Raw genomic sequence first — 12,319 nt, 5'->3', positions numbered from 1 at the left:
TCTCCATCTTTGTTTACACCGATTCAAAGTCATCCATATGTTGGCGCCTGCCAGCACCTATCACGTCCCACTCTCGCATCTCCACACGAGAACTCACATAACAAAGGTAAAAGGGTTCGCCTAAAACCGAAAGGGTGTTAGCTTTTCACTATTTATGTTCTAAATCGTCTTAACATCGTCAATCAAGCTATCTATCTTCCCCCCTCTCTTTATTAAATATAATTATTCAACGCGTACTCGTTGCACTCTCTTACGATAAACCAACGTGGCCGACCTTAGCTAGATGCGGAACCCGGGACAGAGATATTATAGCCTGATCATCTCTCGCTGACCAATTCCCCATTACATGATGGAAAGTATCGATTTTTTTAGGTGTCGTTTATTTGTTAATTTTTATTTGGAGCGGATCGAACTATTTAGAGGAAAACGCATTTTACCTAAGTACTAGGCTGGAATAATTCTTAATTAATGCTATGTCTATCATAGGGACACACACACACACACACACACACACACACACACACACACACACACATACACACACACACATATACAGTGATGATCATATTTATTGGCACGGTAAAATAAAAGTTAAATTTTGTCTAATAAATTCTAAAAAAGGGATTAAATTAAAGAAAATAACAAAGTATATTATGTATTTTTAACTGGCCTTTCCGATGCAGCAATCGGATTTTAGAAAAAATAAATAACAAAGGAACAACAAACATAATTGCAAAAAACCCTTGTTCAAAATTATTGGCACGGCTTTGTTTTTCTTTTAGTATCAGTATAATATCAATCAATTTCCGGTTTACGTGCTTTCTGAACTTTTTTATAGCCATATTATGCTTGTTTAACGCTAATTCAGTGAATAATTTTTTTCAGATAATTTTTAGATAGCGATTTATTTAAACTATTATAAGTGACTAAATTATAATTTTCAATCGCCATGGTTAAAACTAAGGAACACAGCGAAGACGTCAGGAAGCTTGTTGTAGCATGCCATACCAATGGGGAGGGCTATGATAAGATTTCAAAGAAGCTAAACCTTCCCAAATCCACTGTTAGAGCCATAATAAACAAGTTCAAATCGCAAGGCCACGTTATGAGTTTAGAGGGTAGAGGGAGAAAAAGGATTCTTTCCCCAAGAGATGAACGGAAAATTGTTCGACAAGTAAAACAAAACCCAAGGATCTCTGTTGGGGAGATTGTTGATGAACAGAGCACCTCTGGAGTGAATGTATCTCGACATACAGTTGGTAGAGTTTTGAAGAGAGCTGGTTTAAAAGCATGTCGTCCGAGAAAGACTCCCTTATTGAAGCCTATGCACCTGAAAGCAAGGCTAGCCTTTGCAAAACGTCATATTGATAAAGATGTTGCATTCTGGAAACGTGTTCTATGGACTGACGAAACGAAAATAGAGTTATTTGGCCATAATAAAGTGTCTTATATTTACAGAAAATCTGGCGAAGCTTTCCTGCCTAAGAACACCATACCCACAGTGAAGCACGGTGGAGGCAGTTTGATGTTTTGGGGATCCTTTGCTGCCTCTGGACCAGGGCGACTTGTTAAGGTCACAGGTAGCATAAAAAAGGAAGATTATGTTAAAATATTGGATGAAAACCTGAAAGACTCTGCTTAAGAGCTCTCACTTGGTCGTCGTTGGTGGTTCATGCAAGATAATGACCCAAAGCATTCGGCTAAACTGACTAAGAAATGGCTTGAGGACAATCATATTAATGTTTTGGAGTGGCCATCACAAAGCCCAGACCTTAATCCAATTGAAAATTTATGGAGAACATTAAAATTGAGGGTAATGCAAAGGAAGCCTAAGAATCTTATTCAATTGGAGGATTATTGTCAGGAAGAGTGGGCTAAAATTACTACTGAAGAGTGCAACAACTTGGTTGTAAACTATGAAAAGCGACTGAGGAAGGTAATCAAGGCCAAAGGCTATACAATTGATTATTAAATAAATCGTGCCAATAATTTTGAACAAGGGTTTTTTGCAATTATGTTTGTTGTTCCTTTGTTATTTATTTTTTCTAAAATCCGATTGCTGCATCGGAAAGGCCAGTTAAAAATACATAATATACTTTGTTATTTTCTTTAATTTAATCCCTTTTTTAGAATTTATTAGACAAAATTTAACTTTTATTTTACCGTGCCAATAAATATGATCATCACTGTATATATATATATATAATCCACGGAAAAGGCATAGAAATATTATACGGCAGTTTAGGTAAAGTATCTATATACAGGTTTAAAATCAGAAGAAATCGTTACTGTGTTCATGTAAGAATACTCAATAATCTATATAGAACTGTTTAATAAGGTTAAAGATTTTATTTGTACAAACATTATTTGGCTACATATTAGTAGAACTGTGCAAACTATGTTAAGCTTTTTCCCCCAAATAATGCTGTTAATAGATGTGTTAATATCGTGTCTCATTCAGAGGAAAGTTCTTAAACATCTCATTTAAAAAACATTGTAATGCCTCTCATGCTCTGTCTGTAGAGCCCATCTTTCTCTTGCATGTACAAGCTAAAAACCTATATATATATATATATATATATATATATATATATATATATATATATATATGACAAATTTCTATATACGTAATTTCAAGATGCTGTCCATCTTGCCGTTTATTTCATTCAACATGTTAAAATGTTCAATTATTTACATTTATTTCGTAGCGCAGAATCATCTATGCAATTCTCATGTCAATTTTACAATCTATTCTGTCCTGACTGATCAGAAAAACAAGAACTCATCAAGTTTAAAAGAATATAATAAGGAATAGGGTCATGATTACAAAAGTCCGACAAAATCGGAAGAGTAGTTGCATCTTTTAGTTACACCATCTTAGATTCTAATGTAGAATCACCAACGCTATACCAACGTATTAATATAATGTAGACATATTGTTATAATTAACACTAAACATATCTTATATACTACTTTATTAATTTATTATTTCGAAATAGTTTATATTTATTTTCTTAGATTATATTTACAACGGTCAAATCTAAAATTTTTATCCATAAGCCCCCCCCTATATATATATATATATATATATATATATATATATGGGGGTTTTATGGATAAAAAAATATATATGGGGGGGGGGGCTTATGGATAAATATATATATATATATATATATATATGTGGGGATTATGGCTAAAAGTTTATATATATATATATATATATGTATATATATATATATATATATATATATATATGTATATATGTATATATATATATATATATATATATATATATGTATATATATATATATATATATATATATATAAAGAGAGAGTGAGAGAGATGTAAACATATTAAAAACATATTTATTTTTAGTCGCGTGCAAGCGACTCTATAAGTCACTCCGTCGATCACTCCGTGGGTCGGTGGTCTGTCGGCCTGTCAGTCGGTCTGTCCGTAACACTTTTGTGCTTGGCCTTTTTGGTTAAGATTAAAGGTTTGTTGTTAATAGATTCTATTCTTAGCTTTTTAAGCTTTCCTTGGTCTTTTAGCCAAGATCAAAGTGTGTTATCTGTTCTTACTACATGCTGTACTTATGTTTATCACTTTGTGATATAAAGTGGGGGATCACTTTTCTGTTTAATTTAAATGTAAAATGACCACCCACTTTACAACCAGTCAGTCTCAAAGCTATTCAAGTTGTTTTTGAAGGATTCCAGTTATTTTTAAGCATTCAAGTCATTCTTAAGGTCATTCAATTCATCCTTAAGTTCATTAAAGTCAGTCTAAGTCATTTACTTTTTATTTATTTAAGTCATTTATCGCCCATTTTAGTTTATCTTTAAGAATTTCATGTCAATCCTACATTCACGCATTCATTGATTACACGAGAGCACGCGACTAATGGCTATCGGCCTTGTTTAAATAAATACATACATTTCAGTCATTTCATGAAGAATATAATTTTATATTCATAGCAAAATTTTTTAATTTTGTTACTTCATATTTTTCAGAGTTTTGTTTTGGTGTGGAATCAAGTCGATTAAGTCGAATCGAAATATATGCACATTAAATATTGGATTCGTAATATTAAGCATATAATATTTGAAAATAATATAATACTGTAAGTTGAAATGACTCTGGCCACTCGTTGTGACTTTGACCCCAAAATAAAAATAATGCGTAAATAACTCCTCAGTAAATACTTGCTGCTGCACTATAATGTGTCTGTAAAATTATGAAATCTTATAGGATTTCGAAATTATGTTTAAAATGCAAAGATAATATATTACTTACGCATTATTATCATTATTATTATTATTATTATTATTATTATTATTGTTGACGACTCACGAGGAGCTTTCTCACAGGTCATCAAAGAGTTCATTGAATACAGCCTGTGGTGTTCCTTGGAAGCTGAGTGATAACAAGTCTTCCCAGAATTTCCAGTACTCTCCACCTCTTTCGATAACATTTGCAAATAAATTTGCATTGATTTCTCGTTGGCAGTGGCCATTGCTCTCCACTGAAATTTGAGTGGCAATAAGCCTCCCCAAGATCACAGTTCTCTTCGCACTTATACAGTGGAGGTCTGGTCAGTGTTCACTCCTCAGTCTTTCCTTCCTCCTTGACTACTTGGCTATTCGGTCTCACTCCTTCTAGATGTGGTAATATGGATAGGGGTGGGGTCAGAGAACTTATAGATATGCAGTTTCAATGTTCTTGGTTCCATGTAGCACTTCATGTTTTTTTCTCTGTAGCAGCTTGTCTGGTTTGCGCTTATAGTTCGGGAGTGTTAGTCTCCACATTCAAGGGGGTTTCTTTAATATTCAAGCTGGTTTCATTATTGTTGTTCGTTGTATACTTCCAGTATTCCACTGATTCCAATTTCTCCCACTTTTTTTCAAAGATTTTCGCGATTGTTCCTAGTGCTGCTACTATTATAGGTATTATTTTCAGTTTCTTCATCTTCCATGCCCCTTTCAGCTCTCTGGCTAGCTCTGTGTATTTACCCCGTTTCTCCCTTTCTTTGATATTCACCCTGTGGTCAGCTGGAAGAGCCAAGTATACGATTTGATTGGACTTTTCTTTCTTGTTAATTATTACGACATCTGGCCTTCTTGCTTGGATGGAGTTATCAGTTTGTATGCTCAGTCCTATAGGATTTTGTGATTCTCATTTTCAAGAACTGTTGCCGGCTTATGTTTGTGCGTTTGAGATGCAGTTGTTTGCATAATTCTCAGTTTACTGCCCTTCCCACTTGGTCGTGTCCGTTCTTGTATTCCTTTTGGGCCAGTTTGCTGCATTGACTTAGTATATGGTTTATCGTTTTGTCTCTTTGTCGGCAGAATCTGCATTTACTGTTGTCTTGTGTTTTATCGATCTTTGCTTGGATGTGGTTGGTTCTTTGTGGTTGAGTTATCTTGTGCTGCGGTTATTAGGGATTCATTTTCTCGGTTTATGTATCCTTTTCGCATCCGTCCAAGTGTTTTCGTTATTTTCATCGTTTGTCATCCTTATGAATCTTCCATGTAGTTGTTCCTATTTACTATGCCTCCCCACAGGACAGAGTTATACACCAGGGTGGTTTTTAAAGTGGAGAAAAGGAACAAAAATAAAAATTGTCTCAGTCGTAAATGATTTCTCCTCCACTGACAGAGAACAAGAAATTGAAGTGCAGCATCTGAAGAACAGATACTACACTTTGATCTTGACCCGAAGGCCGTTGTTTTTCTTTCCATTTTTCTTTTCTCGTCCTATCCTTTATCTCTGTTTTCTGTTTTGTTGATTTTTTTTTCGTGTTTCTCGCTGCTATGATTATCCTTTCCGTGTTTTGCGTTATGTATTTTTCAAATGCTTTCTTGTGTCATTCACACAGACTTCTATACAAACTAGTCCTCTCCCGTCTTAGAGTCAGTCAACATCGTCCTTGTCTTCTGATCGAGGTGTTTCAGTTCTTCTTTGGTCCACCCTATGAACGGTCCTGAGCATCTTATTAGTAATATTGCCCATGTATTTATACCTTTTATTGGGGTTCTGCTATATAATTTAGTTTTTAGAAATTTTCTTGTTCTCCTGAGGTATCCTTTTCCAATTCCTTCTTTTATATCTGTGGCTTTGATAGTGTCTGTTTCCAGAACTCCCAGGTATTTATAGGCGTCTTGTTCCCCTAGGGCCCTCATCTCCGTTTGATTGGGTGGTTCCCTGCACTCTGTTGTCTCCACTTTTCCGTTTCTTACAACTACACTCCTATAAATTTGGGTATTTTTATTTATTGATATTCATATTAAAACCCTTTTTTCTATTTATTTAAAAAGAAAATAGAACTTTGTAATATAGGTCGTGGAATTGCATTAATCTACAAAAGATTTGGCTAATTTGCATATTCTTTTAAACATTCATTTAAATTAATTCCCTATTAGTTTTTTCGGTTCTTTTATAGGATTATCATCTTTAATTAACTATTGCGTGTAATTATATTCATGCAGATTTTCTATATGATTTATGCTTGCATAATATTTTCGTAAAAAAGTTATAGAAGACACAATCGTTTTCCTATATATATATATATTTATATATGCGTATATATATTTGTTAAAAAAATTGCCCACCAAACTCCCCTGTCAGTTTTCGGTCTACAGACATGAAACTTAATATATGGGATTTAGCCGGGGAAAATCGAATCTAAAGTGTGAAAATTATAAAAAAATAGAATTTGCCAGGTGAAGGCCGAACGACTGCATCACGAATATGCATGCGTAACGTAATAGCTATTGGTTTATGTTTTAATTTTTGGTCTTGCAGCAAACATGTCTTCATTAATGTCAAAGTAAATCGTGAGTTAAACGCTTTGATTTCGATTCTCGCTGGTGTCGCACGCATCATTTTTGAGAAAAACTTTTAAAATCATTACTATATATTGGGTCCAAAATAATCTATAAATATAAAAGCGAAAATGTATGTATGTATGTGTGTTCGATTTTTCTGTATGTCTACAAAAGGCTTCTTTCAGAGAAGCGGTCGCTCGTTTCACAACTTTTAAAAACTTTTTATATCACATATAAATCGTAATATCTCACAGTTAACAACGAAGCTCGACTGTCTATTTAATTTGCTCGATTTCGGGAAGATAAATATTCAACATTTGTCGCTCGCCGCATGTGGGTTAGTCTTTTTCCTATAACATCTTGGGGGGGAGCGTTCACCAGTAAATACCATCCCGCAGTCAAACTTGACCTCATTAACTCATTAAAACGAGCACCTGCCAAATCCAAGTAATTAAATAAATTCAAACGTGTTTCCGTTAGCATCTCGCGGTGGGGCAATGGTTAACGTCGCACGTTTTTTTTTTTTCACACTTTAATTTACAACTTTGCATCAACGGTTCGGGTTCGATCCTCATACTTACTTTTTTTTAACCCCCTCCCCCACACACACCTCCAAACACCCGGGCAACGCTGGGTACCCCTCGCTAGTCTATTGTATAAAGGGCAATATAGGCGCGAGTTTTTGTGTATGTCCAGGAAAGGCTTTTTGCATCGGACTTCTCGCGTCGGTTAGATCCTGCAAGACGTTTTCGCATACTTCCCAGACCATAATATCTCGCAATACCTAAACAAACATCCTTTCTTTCCTTTTTTTTTTTTTGATCGAGTTAAACAAAATTCCCACCGTGCAGTCGTCTCGGCTGTTTGTTTGTCTTTTTTTTTTTTTTTATAAATAAAGCGAAACTATTCGAACGCAAAAGCCTGGGCTTCGTGCCGAGTAGTATCTGTTGTGTAATTGGTTATTGGTCAATGTAGGGGAAATCTTTCATACTGTGACGATTACTATTTATTTGGATACTGCCAGACTGCCCCCTTTTTGGGGTTACTGGTCCCCCCACCCCCATATTAACAACGACCTTATATCTAATTTGCCTTCGTGGGAAGTTTAAAAGCAACGCCATCTTTGCAAGTCATCTTTGTTTTTGATTGACGACGTTAAATTTGAATACTACAGATTGCCGGTCGTGTCATGGGGTAGCGGTAAGATGTCAGATTTTCATTCACTTTCTTTTCCGCCTTCGCATTACGGGTTCAAGCCTGCCTGCCTACTACGACTCATTTTTTTGTGCTCCACATGCTTGTTGCATGTTATTAGTTCTTTTTCTTCTTTCTCCATTTCCTGCCCATCTTTAAATTTCTCTCTATCAAAATTAATAATAATATTTTAATAGAGAGAAATTTAAAGAGGTACATGAAATAGGGAAAGAAGGGAAAGAAACTACTAACATGCATCAAACAAAAAATAACGATATATCTATAATATAAAGCTGGACGTATGTGTGTGTGTCTGGTCACGAATAGGCTCCTATATGGTTGACTATTATAGGAAACTGATCACATATAATGATAGAAGATGTATCGAGACACAGGAATGGGTATGTTTGATCTGGTATAATGATGATTCATTAAAATTGTGGGGTCTGCGTACGCGCCTGGTCAACAAAGTATGGAAATAAAAAATTAAAAAAAAATCGTTTACAAGTGTTTTTGATATACATTTACATAATAATACTTTGATAAGTATGTTTTAACTTAAATAGGGATGGTATAATAAGGTTGTGGGGTCTGAGTTCGCGCCTGGCCTCTATAGAATAAAGACTTTTCATATCTATCTGCGCAAGTATACTTTGATAATTATGTTTCAGTTTGAAGAACTATGGTGCCTGACCTCCATAGAATGGAAATATGTCACAAAGTTTAACAAGGTTTTTTAATATAGATCCACAGAATATTGTGATTAGTATTTCAGTGTGAACAAGTATGGTATAATAAATTATGGGGGTTATCTATTTTTACGTTCATCATATTTTGCTTTGGTTTTGATACAACCCTTCTTTTTTCATAACCTATCATACTTTCATAAGTCAGAGTCCATTTTCTGTAGGTTGTTTTTGAACCCAGTCAACGACGAGTACTTTTGCTCGTGTATATATATATATATATATATATATATATATATATATATATATATATATAATTATTTACTATAATAATAAAATACCTACACGCACTAGTGTTTCATCCTTTCGGGAATCATCATTGCAGGGTGTCATGATTAAATGATTAATGTCAGTTGAGAGATTCGAACCCTGGCAATAGAATCATGTCTAGCTTCATTAGCAAGGACCCGAACTATTCGGCTCCCGACAACCGCGAGAGATACAGTTTAAATTAAAAATTTATTCTTATATATATATATATATATATATATATATATATATATATATATATATAATTTATTTCTTTTTTAATACTCTCTCTCTTTTTCTCTTTTTGTCTGTCCGTGTGTCATCCCCCCTCTGTCTCTCTTTCTCTCTTATATATATATATATATATATATATATATATATATATATATATATATATATAAATATTATTCAATTCATTATATATCTTCTATTTATATGTATATATATATTGTTGTCTGCTTACATTTTGTCTATTTAACTATCTATCTATCTATCTATCTCTATATTTATCTATTTAACTATCTATCTATCAATTATTTCCTTCTTTCACCACATTATTCTTTCCTTCTATTGAATTTATCCACGCACACATTTCATTCTCCATCCTCTTCCCTTCTCCTCTTCCAATGATGAATCAGTTCTCGACTTCTTTTCCTCATTGTCTCATAAATACACACAAAAGACCAGACAGTCAGCTTTATTGGACAAACTCATCTCGACAGGATATTCGAGACTTACGGATCGAAAACCTCGGCGAATCCGATGCGAAACACCGGGAGAAATAAGCGTTTATTTTAGCCTGGCTTTCCGTCCATGGCCGCTCCCCTGTCGAACGGCCGGCCCGAAATGGTTCGTCCAAATCCAGCCTCGGTCCAAACCTCTTTCACCCTCCCCACACCGTCACTCGTGTCGCAGAATTCATTCCCTGCGTCGAATCTTTTATTCCCCAGTCTTGGCCTGTCTCATATTTTCGGTCTGAGTAACACGAAAATGAATTGTGAGTCTCTCTGCGATCGACTGTCGAGTGATAGCGTTACCACAATGACAAGAAAGATGTCCTCTTCCGAGAATGTTGGTCCGAACGCGTCCTTCGATCATTTAGCGTCGAATTGGGAGGCCATGGACGGTGTCACTGTTTTACTGGAATATTTGAAGATTTTTGCTTTCTTTCTATCCTTTCGTTTCTCTTCGCTTTTCATTTTTGCTTCTGTCTCTTCTTTCTTTGATACAACATTTTTTTTTCCATTTTTCTTCTGACTCGTCCTCGCACTCATCTTTATTTATTATACATGTTTGATCTGAGAGTATCTCGTTTTCTTCTCTACTAATCGTAAGTTATATTCATATCTATCTAGCTATTTATGCCTTTGTATTTATTTATTAATCTATTTATAGCCATATCTAAATCTCTCTATCTATCACTTTATCCATTTATTTATTCATCTATCCATTTATCAATAGTTATACTCACATCTATGTATGCATGTATTTATGAACATACACATGCACACACACACATAAATATATATTTCATATTTATATATATCCGTCTATCTGCTTTATATCTATCTATTTATAGTTATATCCATATAATTGCATCTATCTGTCTATCTCTCTGTATGTCTTTCTCACCTTCTCTCTCCATATATATATATATATATATATATATATATTATATCTATGTGTCTATGTCTTTTCTTTCTTTCTATCTCTCTCTCTCTCTCTCTCTATATATATATATATATATATATATATATATGTATATAATCGAGATAACACACTGATTAGGAATCAGATGAAAGGTCCTGATAGATATTACTTGAAATAATACTTTCAGGACGATCCTAGCCAAAAAGGAGAAGCTCAATATTTAAGCATAGAGCAATATATAAGTTTAGTGGTTATATTTAAATTGTGAAAAAAACAACATATAGACACATATATTCAAATTAAGAATTTATTGTTTGACAAAAGGAATATATAGAAGGGGTTATGTTGGACAATTTCCTGGACATCTCCTTAAATCTAAATTCGGAAACCTACTCCCCTTACCATAAGCCCAATTTGAGCCGTTTCTATGTGCATAAGCAATCGAATCATCTCAGATCTATTATCAACTCTGTCCGTCTCAAATAGAATATCAAGCCTATCAGCCGACAAGAAAACTTTTAGCTAAGTAACAACTTTTTATAATAATGCCTTACGCAACTCAGGATACACGGATAAGATAGAATACACAGGAAACAAACTAGAAAACAGCAAGAATAAATCCATAATCGCGCATCACATGACCCAAAAGAAAAACAATAACCTCATCCGTAATTCCCCGAACAAAAATAATCATATTCCAGAGCACACAAAGTCTAAGACTAAATCCAGTAACAATCAAAATAAAAAGAATAGCAACAAATTAAGGCGAAAAAATCCATATGGTTCAACCCACCATACAGCTCCAACGTAAAAACTAATATACCCAAAGAATTCTTTAAAATAATTGAACAATCCATTCAACTACCCCATAGATACAGCACTACATTAAATAAAAACCCAATAAAAATCTCTTACTCCACTATGCCTAACCTAGCACAAACGATAATAGCATCAAACAACTCTAACATAAGAAAGCCCAGGCCCCTTCCACGCAGATTTTACCCACACAAAATTGTAATTTCCGAAGCAAACAATCTTGCCCCTTAAGAAACGATTGCATGCGCAAGGACGTTATATACTCATGTACAGTCACCAAACTCCCAACCACAACAATAACACTCAAAATATATTAACTATAGAACCAACAACACTAGAGGACTCCATTGACTCCCACTATGCCAACCCTATAAATGAGACACATGGTAACACCCAAGTTACTCAGGAACCCCATCCTGAAAACGACTCGAACCTAATTATCCCTTCCCCCTCTGCAAGTCTATCCCACACCCATAGTAACTTAAGCACCATTAATGCAAATGCAAAATTCCACACGTATATCGACGCAACGGCAAATCTAATTAAACTGAGAATTTCCAACCATGTAAGCTCCTTTAATAATGAAAATCCAAATAGCAATAAGGGCACCCCCTAACAACTCTGATTAAAGACCTCCAACGTAGGAATATCCCGTACTCGCTAAAATGGGATATATTGAAAAAATCCAATTCATACACCCCTAAATCCAAATTCTGCAACCTTTGCACCTCAGAAGCAGTTGCAATAATAACATACCCTAAAGCCACAATAAACACCAAAAATGAGCTTATTTCGTTATGCAAGCACAGGAAAAAATTTAAGTATAGCCATCTCAA

This window comes from Euprymna scolopes, chromosome 7 (genome assembly GCF_053919585.1).
Source record: "Euprymna scolopes isolate OS-2025 chromosome 7, ASM5391958v1, whole genome shotgun sequence".
NCBI classification, from domain to species: Eukaryota; Metazoa; Mollusca; class Cephalopoda; order Sepiida; family Sepiolidae; genus Euprymna; species Euprymna scolopes.
This window is presented reverse-complemented; position numbering follows the sequence as displayed.